A 9256-nucleotide genomic window follows, 5' to 3' on the forward strand; every position below is an offset into this window, starting at 1 on the left:
CTAAAAGACGGTTTGTCAGGTTTGCTACAGTATTCCTAGATGAAGCATTTCTAAGAGCAGACCACACAAACAGCATGCAGCATCGCTGGGTACCTCTGTGCTCAGCAAAAACGTCTCCACTGCAGTTTCTGCAGTTGCCTCTTGGGTAAAACCTGCGCATCCTCAGCCCATCGACCCTCCTGCTTGCCTCTGTCCCCACGCACTGGTGACGTGACCCTGCTGGATGCCTGCCCTCTAAGGCGACACACAGCTGCCAAGCTGTAACAGCCCACGCTGGGACACCAACCAAGGGCCTAGAAGCAAAAAGCTCAGTGTTGCTTTAGTCTTCCAGAGCTCCACCGCCAAGGTAACATGTTCCGCTTCACTCAAACCAAGAGCTTCTAGAAGTAGTTGTGCCCTTGTCTCCACGGCCCTCGCAATCTCTAATGGGAACAAGTTTAGGTGCATCAGCATCCATTTCATTTTCAGCACTTACACTTCATAACTCTTCCCATTTTGTCACACTTAATATTTATAAGACATCTAGCAAATGATTGATTTTCCTTCGGACCCCTTGTCATTCACAGTTGCTTATCTCCTGCATGTAGGGGGCAAGCAACAGATTTATAGCAGCCCATAAAAGTTGTTACCAAAAGTACAGTTTCTTTTTGTGTGCGATAATTTCTAATAACTCTTATGCATGATAGCAATTACTGACAAAAGTCAGCCTCTGTTAATAGAGTTTATCTCAGTTCATCATATATCCTTTGTCAGTGGAAGCATTTTGACAAGCCTGGGGTTAATTAAAACCAAGAAGACAATAAAATACACCTAATCAAACATTACAGGTACAGAAATCAATTAGCAGATTTATGGTACTTTGGAGCCCTCTATAACGTGCAAAATTCAAAGAAACTGTCAGTTCCATCCCCCCAAGACAGTGTAATTGAATTTCTAATTGAAACTATTTTTCAATAGGTAACACAATCCGCAAAGTTTGATTTGCATTAAAGTGGCATCTGCAGAGGACAGAGAAATCTAAAAAAAAAAAAAAGAAATCCCATGCTGCTCCTATTATTACCAGCAATAATTATTATTATTTGCATATTTAAAATTTTGCAAAGGCCCTTTAGAGCCAATGGAGTGGCCAATTCTTTGCCAAGACAGCTCTAGACACTAAGATTCCTGTAAGGAGGAGTTCATTTGGATCAAAAGGGAAAAAAGAATCAAGAAGAAAATTCAGGGTGGGCAGAAAACTGGCTGGGCCTGGCAATCAGCAGAATGAAGCCCAACTGACGGTCCATTACCAGTGGCATCCCTAAGGGATGGGGGGCACTGGGACCCATATGGGATGTCAAGGCCATTAAACATGATGGGATGGAGCAGTCTCAGCCAGTAGGCAGAAAACACCGAACAGTGGGGGCAAGTCCCCGTGCTGGGAGGATGGGGCTGCTTTTCAGCCCGAGTCCAGCAAGTTGACAGGAGCCTCGTGACATTCTGAAGGAAACACCTTCACTGAGCCGCTCTGGTTTTGCCTTTCGGTGCAAAGCTTCCCACAAGCAATGCAGCAGTTGCCAACATGGACACAACAGCCAGGACCTTCAGGAGATCACCCAGCTCCAAACTAGATATCGTCCAAGACAACAATAGCAACAAAGCAGGTTTTAAAAGGTCACAGTATAAGCCCCCTGAGCTTATCGTTACACAGCATTTCTGAAATGCAACAAGACAGAGAACACATACATGCACAACTATATAGTCTAATTACATACAGTACTGTTCAGGATGTATTCTCTATATTTCACATTGCTGCATTTCTGCTGCTGCTTATCAGATATAGCTAGGAGCTATCTCTCAGTAATTTACTGGGAGATAGGAAAGACTAGAAATGAAAAAAAAAAAGTCAGAAGAAATCAAGATACAAGGCCAACACGAAGCTTTCCAGTACTTGCATCTCTTTCGGCGTAGTCAGCCAGATTATTTTAACATCTGATTTTAGCACTCTGATATCCAGAATCTGGTACGGACAAAAGTATCGTTGTTATTTAAAATTAAATATTAACTATTCATTTAATATTTATTAAAATATTAATTTTTTAATGTTCTACAATGAAACAAAAATACATGAAAACTGTTTTTATTCAAATACCGCTCTGACGCTAGCAAGTCCAAACTCCATCTAGCTGGGTCCCGCTTCACAAGAACCTGAACAGAAACAGAAGATATTGTACATAAACCCAAAATCCAGATGAAACAAAACAGCAAAGAGTAAGGAATGAAGCAGGAGCAAACATAGGGCTTTCTAGGGGTTTTTTTTCTCCTGTTTTAAGAAACCGTGGAGAAAGGGACAAGGTTCTCAAGTTCCACCCACTTTTCTAGAGAGCATCTAGTCCCAGCCACACACCTTTCTTACGCCAGGTCAAGCCCGTTTCACTAATATCTTAGCAGCATCTCATCTGGAAGAAAAGAGCATGCAGAGAACACATCCACAGTAGCTTCACAAAGCACTAAACCTTATCAGAGAGGAAAAGCATTCCCAGGCAGCCGTCTCTGCAGGATCAACCAAGTGATGCACAGGGGCAGGGATCTTCTCACAGGGAGAAGAGCCACCTGTAATGAAGTTCTGCTTTTGTAGAAAGAGAGAGTCCCTGCATCACCACAACAGCTTTTCATCTGGATATCAGCTCCTGTGAAATTAAATCCTGGTGCGCTGGGGAAATGGTCCATGGAGAGGTTATTAGTTCTATTTGACTATCTGGAGGGAACTCACTTATTTCCTCTGTAAAGGAACAGAAAAGGAGCCTGGAATTCAGATTGTAGCACAATTTCTTCTGGAGCCGATCCTTGAAACTGCCACTTTCCTTGACAAGTTGGCTGTGTTCATAAGCAAGTGCAATTTAAATTCTGTGTTTCCTAACATTTTGCAAGTTTGAAGGCTTTGCTCTGCGCCTCTCCCTCCCGTAGCGGTTCCATGGAGATGCACCTGCAACTGGACATTCCCTGGGACCGCAGTGTTCACCTCCTTTATTTCAGTGCCATAAAACAAAGGACTGTCCTGTTTTCACAGCTTACACCGCTCCACATTAAAAGCTTTCTGGTGGTCCCAGCACACCTTTTGCAAGGCAACCGACCCAAGACGCCAGCGAAGCATCACCTTGCCATCAACTGTAGGAAAGGAGCAGTCTTCTGTTTTGGTTTGGTTTTTTTTGTTAGTGGTACTTTGTTGATTTTGTGAAGGTTTTTTTGTTTGTGTGGTTTTTAATTTCCCCCTCCCCATCTTTCATTCCCTTCCACTATGAACACATCTTTTTGCTTACCCTGTTCCTTGTATGTTTACAGATGCTGCCTGTTTCAAAAGGAACAGAGGCTTTTCAGCACTGCTAGGTGAAACCTTTCCCTTAAGTCATCATTAGAAGCAGCTTTCAGTACCAGCCCCCGCTGGGATTTGCTGGCAAAGCAGAATGAAACAGGTAGCAGGGAACAGGAGCTGAGTGAGGATGAGAAGTACGAAACCATCTACCCACACAAGCTGCTGGAACATAAGGCAACCACAGGGTAGGAAAAAGCTCAGTTTTACAAGTTAATAGAAGCAGGTAAAGTTGGAGGACCAAAGGACACATCCACTGGGTTCAAGGGTTTTTTTTCTAGCAGGTTGATTGGGAGCATTGAAGCTTATCGTTGAGGTTTTCCCTGGTATCAGCTTCGCTCTCCCTTGCTGTAAGTGAAGTTGTTCTCCCTCCATAAGACTTGTCATTACTTATCCCACAGGTCACGATTTCCCAGCTCTTTCCCATTTCTGGCTTTTGAAATGCAGCATGCAGAGCTGGATACATTCTGCCAGCCTAGACTTCACCACATAACAGAGCAGTTGTATCTCCTCTGACCCCCACAACTTGCACATGACACTCCTATTAATACTTCCAGGAATAAGATTTCTCATTAAAGGAACATCACTCTGACTCATTTAGCTGTGATTCACTATGAGCCCTAATCCCTGCCTGCAGTACTGCTTGCCTAGGCAGCTGTTTCTCTTGGTTTTTTTGATCAGATGTTTCCTCCCTAAAGGTAATGTTTGTCATGAATTTCATCTCGCTAACCATTCTTTTAGTCTAGATCACTTTGAACTCAAAGCCTGCTCTACAGAGTGACTGTAAGTTTGCTCCCAATGGCATCCTCTTCCTCAGGCACTGCAAGATGTCCTTTCCTGTGGGAGCCAAGGGATTCTTGGAGGAATACCGTACCACCCAGTGCAGAGAGCCTGCAGGACTAGGGAAAAGAAAAAAAGAAAAGTCAGTCCACTCTCTGACAGTAAGCCCAGGGCAACTGCTCTTTGAGGAAGGCTCTTCCAGTAAGTGTGATCCCACTTTCTAAGCAAATTCAATTCGTGTTGCTTTGACAGCGGTGTCCTGAAGGATGGCACCAACAACTGCAGTCGACAGGCATCGCACTAACCACCCCATCGCTCACCCACCCAGCAGCTATTCAGCCCAGAAGGAAGATTCCCCTTGGATGATCCACACTCAAAGGAAGCAGGCTCAGCGTTCACCCTTGTCCCATCCAAACCATCATAGCTTGCCCCATCCTATCTGGCAGTTCAAAAGCCTTCAGGATCTTATCGGCATAGACCTTCCCACACCCAAAGCACAGCATACCAACCCAGAGAAAAGGCTTGGTTTTTTTGTTTTTTTTTCTTCTTTCAAAACCATTTGATAGCAACACGAGAGTGCCAGCACAGCAAACACTGACCAGCTGACACATCTCCACTGATACAGGGCAGGACAGCTCAGACAGAGCTAACACGTGCTCTGCAATATGTTCACTGCTGTTTTAAAACGGGAGATTACACCAATGCCCCATTCAGAAGATGTCAGACTGTGTTGGCACATGGTCACAATGTGTTGCTACATGGTAATTTTCCCCTCAGCCCAAATATCACTAGCTAACGTGCTGGCCAGCCACTGCAAGGTAATTCCAGGCAGAAAAAAAACCCCAAAAACAAATTCTTTCCCTATTAAGTCTGCGTAACAACATAAACCAGAATTATTTCTTTTTTTTCCTTGTGCCACAGCTTTCTGCAAGGAGACAGGGGTTTAAGACGAATACATCAACCCCCTACTTCCTTAACACTAGCTGCAAATTCACCTGTCTCCTCAATGCTGATACATTTTCCTTCACAAGTTTGCATCCTTTGACATCTTTGCAGTCCCTCCATGTTTCTGCTGCTGTTTCTCAGCAATAGATAAGAAAACTTCAAAACCTGGCTCTGCGCTGGCAATAATGAGATTCAAAAGAAAAGATTTTTTTCCAATCTTTCTACATAAAAAGGCCTGAATCAGAGCCCAGCAGTGCACAAATATTACTCATGTCATTGACACTAAGAAAAGGGGAGCTGTGAATAAAAAATGTTAAAAATGAACACAAGGAGCATTGTTTGCATATCAGAAAAATTAATCTACATAGAGAAGTGTAAGAGCCTGCAATTCAGAAAGCAAAGAATTAGGACAGCCCAGCTGAGAATAATTTTCTAGCCAGTTAATTTAATTGCATAAATCATTCCTTTGTTAGCAATAAAGAGATATAATTAAAATGAGATTGCTTCTCATTTCTATTCTCTGGAAACTAAAGGAATTGATTTTGGGGAAAGCATTCTTCCAAATACCAGATCGGCAAATTACATTTACCTTTTTAGAAAGGCTAAATTATTTTGCGCTAATATCATGGAGGGTTTAATTAATTATAGATCTGCCATATGATCTTAAAGAAATAATTTACTTAATGCCCACAGAACAGAAGTTTGTAAGTGCATGTATCCCTCTGATAGATGGCGTGGAGATTTTTGCAAACAGGTCAGAAGTTGAACAGGTGGCTGTCAGGAGAAACGTGAGGAAATATAGGAAGTGTTTAAAATGGGGGACAGGTTTTTTAAGAGACATTAAAGTACTGCTGCCTATTTATTGGCACGTACCCGGCTTACTGCTCTTTGAACCCCTCCAAACTGGTTTCCTTGTAAATATTGTGGATAGAAAACGACAGTCATTACAAAGATTCAGGGCTCAATAAGCATTAACAGGTTAACAACAGAACAACAGCCAGAGAGAAAAAAAAATAAAAAACGAAACAGCGTGAAGCCCACCTATTAAAACAGAATATTGCTTTTACCGAGTATTGCAGGGGCTGGCCACAGCCAGGCTCTTAACATGACTGTAACATCTAAATACAGAAGTCTGACACACTGTACATCATCCTCTGGATGCTCTGCTTGCCCCTCAGAGCCAGAGGCTCACAGATCCAGGGACATCGCGCAGGCTGAGCTCCCTCTGCTGCACTTGTGGCCAGCCAGACAACGGGGTCTCCAACAGAAGGGTCTGCAAACAGCCTGCGCTGCACACATACTGCACACCACAGCACTGCAGCTCAAGTCTAAAGACCTGTAGCAAAAACAAAGGCCATAACATGACGGAGCATCACCAGCGCTCCAGCTTTCACCCACGGAAATGCAGAAAAGTGTTCCTAGAAATAAGCAAAATTCTCTCCCAAATCTTCATACGCCCTCAGCTCACATACCGTGCTAGGACGGAGTAACACAGCAGCAGCTTGCAAACTAGTTCCCAGGTTTCACTCCTTCGAAGAGTAAGAACTCATCCACCCCAAATGCATTTATAAAGGTACATACATAATATACACAGCATCATTTGGGATACAAGGAGAGGGTGGTAAGAGAAGGCAGGGAACTAGTTACCATGCAGGAGACTTCAGATACAAGGGCAGGAGGAATTCTTTGTCTCCCACTGCAGACAGCTCTCCCCTCCAACAGCAGCCCCCAATGCAAAGCTTGCTCTGCCCTGCCTGCCAGGGGCTACAGAGGCAAGAAGGGTGATAGAGCGAAGGGTGTTGCTGCTACAGGCAGAAGACAGGGAGCAGAATCAGTTTCCTTTGATGCACAGGGGTGAGGTCTCCCATACCTGCTCAGGGCTTCTCTCCTCAATAAAGAACAGATGCTCCTTTCTACATACTTGAGACCATTAGTAATTTCACGGACTTTTATCATGCTGCCCACTCTCTCAATTGTCCTTTTTATCAAAGGTAAAAACTGCCACCCTTCCACCTTCCTCCATCAGAAACTTCCCTTGCCATCAAGGACTCTTGTTCCCCACATCTGAGCCCCTTCAAAGGACTACTAGGTACAAATTTAAGTCGGGCTACTTTGATGAACTCTCCAAACAGCCACAGAAGGTTTTCTGCAGTTCTCAGATGGGCACTAAGCTGCATCATTTCCAAGGAGGATGCATCCTTATGCTGTAAACCCTGCAGGCTATGCAACACCTCAGCCACATACCTGCCTGGTGGCTCTGCTCTCAGTACCAGCTCAGCCCAGCCCTCTCTGGGGTCTATAGGAAAGCAGCATAACTGTAAAGTCATTCCCATCACACACACGCTGCCTCTTCCTCAAAAGCTGTCCTTTTCTACGTGCTTTGGAACAGGGGGAAGAGAACAGGAACAGCTTTGTCCCAGGCAGATCATTCCCCACGCAGACTGCTGCACAGTGAGTATGCCCATCACTAGAGAGGATGCTGTGAAGGATGGCAGGTAAGCTGAGAAAGGAGAGGGCTTTGCATGCAAGAGTTAAATAGCAGATAGATTAGATCTCATCATTTGATATTTCCAGGAAAAGTATTGTGTTGCTATGGAAACCGCAACAGAACCCAGGTTTTCCCTCCTTTTGTTTGTTCATTTTCTACAAACACTGGCCTCTCCCAATCCTCTCCAGTTGGGCTTGCAGCTTGCAAAACAGATTTTTATCTTCCTCCTAATGTCCATTTCTCTTTCCAAGTATGTTTTTCAGTACATTGCCTTTCGCAGTATCACTGTCACAACCTCCAAACTCTTAATTTTTGCAATAAGCACTTTTATAATTTGCTACCCATTAGGAAACTCTGCTCCTAAGCATCTCACTCTTCCAGCTTGGGGAAAAAGGGAGAAAAGCCTCATGGTAATAGAACTGAGCGTTCCTGGGTTTCATTCAGGGAAAGAAAAAAAAACCCCACACATACACAATCTCCCTTCTCCCAGAATCAGCAACATGCACCTCTTGTGATTGTGTTTTAGTACTTGTAAGGACCTGTCTTGCTCCAGGCATTGCAGGTGTTCACTCCCAAATTGCTGTACTCCCAATAGCAGCTCTGCCCGCTAACTTCCCATATAGCGAGCGAGACCAAACCCAAAAAGCAACTTAAACCCTGTTAGAAATAGACTTTGTATTTGCAGTAGGGTCAGCCAGCCACATCAAAGCAAGGAACACAGCAAGAGACAAAGCAGGATCCTGTGGATTCTTCTGTTAGATAGCTCTGGCCTCGTCAGTGACTATACGTGTACAGCACGGAGGATGCCAGGTGACAATCTAGCAATATTACTACAAACTGGCAAAGAATCACGTACAGGCAGTGATGCTGGAGAAACCCTGGAAAGGTTATTTCACCTTACCTGTTGTACTGTCTCCTTTAGATTATCAGCACCACAGGAACCAAACCAGATTCTGGCCCGTTGGCACTACTACAAAAACCAAAATGACACAAGGTGATGAAGAACAAGGGGAGCAAACCTGAACTCATCAAGTCGTGCACATACACAAAGCAAAACCTTGGTCTCTACCTTGCAAGACATCAGTTCAGTTTTCACAAACTGGTACTGGGTTTTGCCACCCTGGAGTCACCCTTCTGTTACTGAACAACGAACCGTACAACAGTAGGAGAGCACCCAAACCTTCTGGGGCTGAAGAGACAGGAGTGTATCGCAGTAGTGCTGACACATACCTACCACCTTTTCCTGCATCCACTGACATCAGGGAAGTCCACCATAGCCAATATTCTGCAAGCGTTTTCATAGAAAATACCACAAATTAAGAGGGTCCCTTGAGTGCCACAGAAGGGGGACCAACTGAGTGAGAAATGCTATCACGTCACAGATAGTTGCCCCTATTTAGAAGGTGTCAAGACATTGAGTGTTCCCTTTTTAGCTTGGCGAAATGAGGCATTTTGCAGGCAAAGATAATTTGGATATTCAGTTTTTCTTGGTTTTATTCCCAGTTATGTCTAGCCATTTATTTTACTCTATTATAATAAGAGGGATTACCCTTAACGTGTCTGATGGAAACACCAGGAGAGTCTTTCCAAAAGGAAGATGCCCCACCAGCTACAAGACTTTGATGCACAGGAGTATTTCTCTGTCAGATTCCGTTTGTTTGTTCTGCACTTCACAACCTCATAGCTTACACACACTT

At 44.0% G+C, this 9256-nt stretch overlaps 1 long non-coding RNA gene across 1 annotated transcript; it reads right to left on the reverse strand.

The window, feature by feature from the left end:
* Positions 1 to 2037: 2037 nt before the first annotated feature.
* On the reverse strand, positions 2038 to 8487 carry LOC130156993 (uncharacterized). The gene is made up of 2 exons (XR_008824666.1): positions 5122 to 8487; positions 2038 to 4245 (listed from the first exon to the last, which is right to left on the reverse strand). It is a non-coding gene; the product is annotated as an uncharacterized LOC130156993 (long non-coding RNA).
* Between the last annotated feature and the right edge of the window lie 769 nt (positions 8488 to 9256).

The sequence above is a fragment of the Falco biarmicus genome, chromosome 11, assembly GCF_023638135.1.
Source record: "Falco biarmicus isolate bFalBia1 chromosome 11, bFalBia1.pri, whole genome shotgun sequence".
Classification (NCBI taxonomy): Eukaryota; Metazoa; Chordata; class Aves; order Falconiformes; family Falconidae; genus Falco; species Falco biarmicus.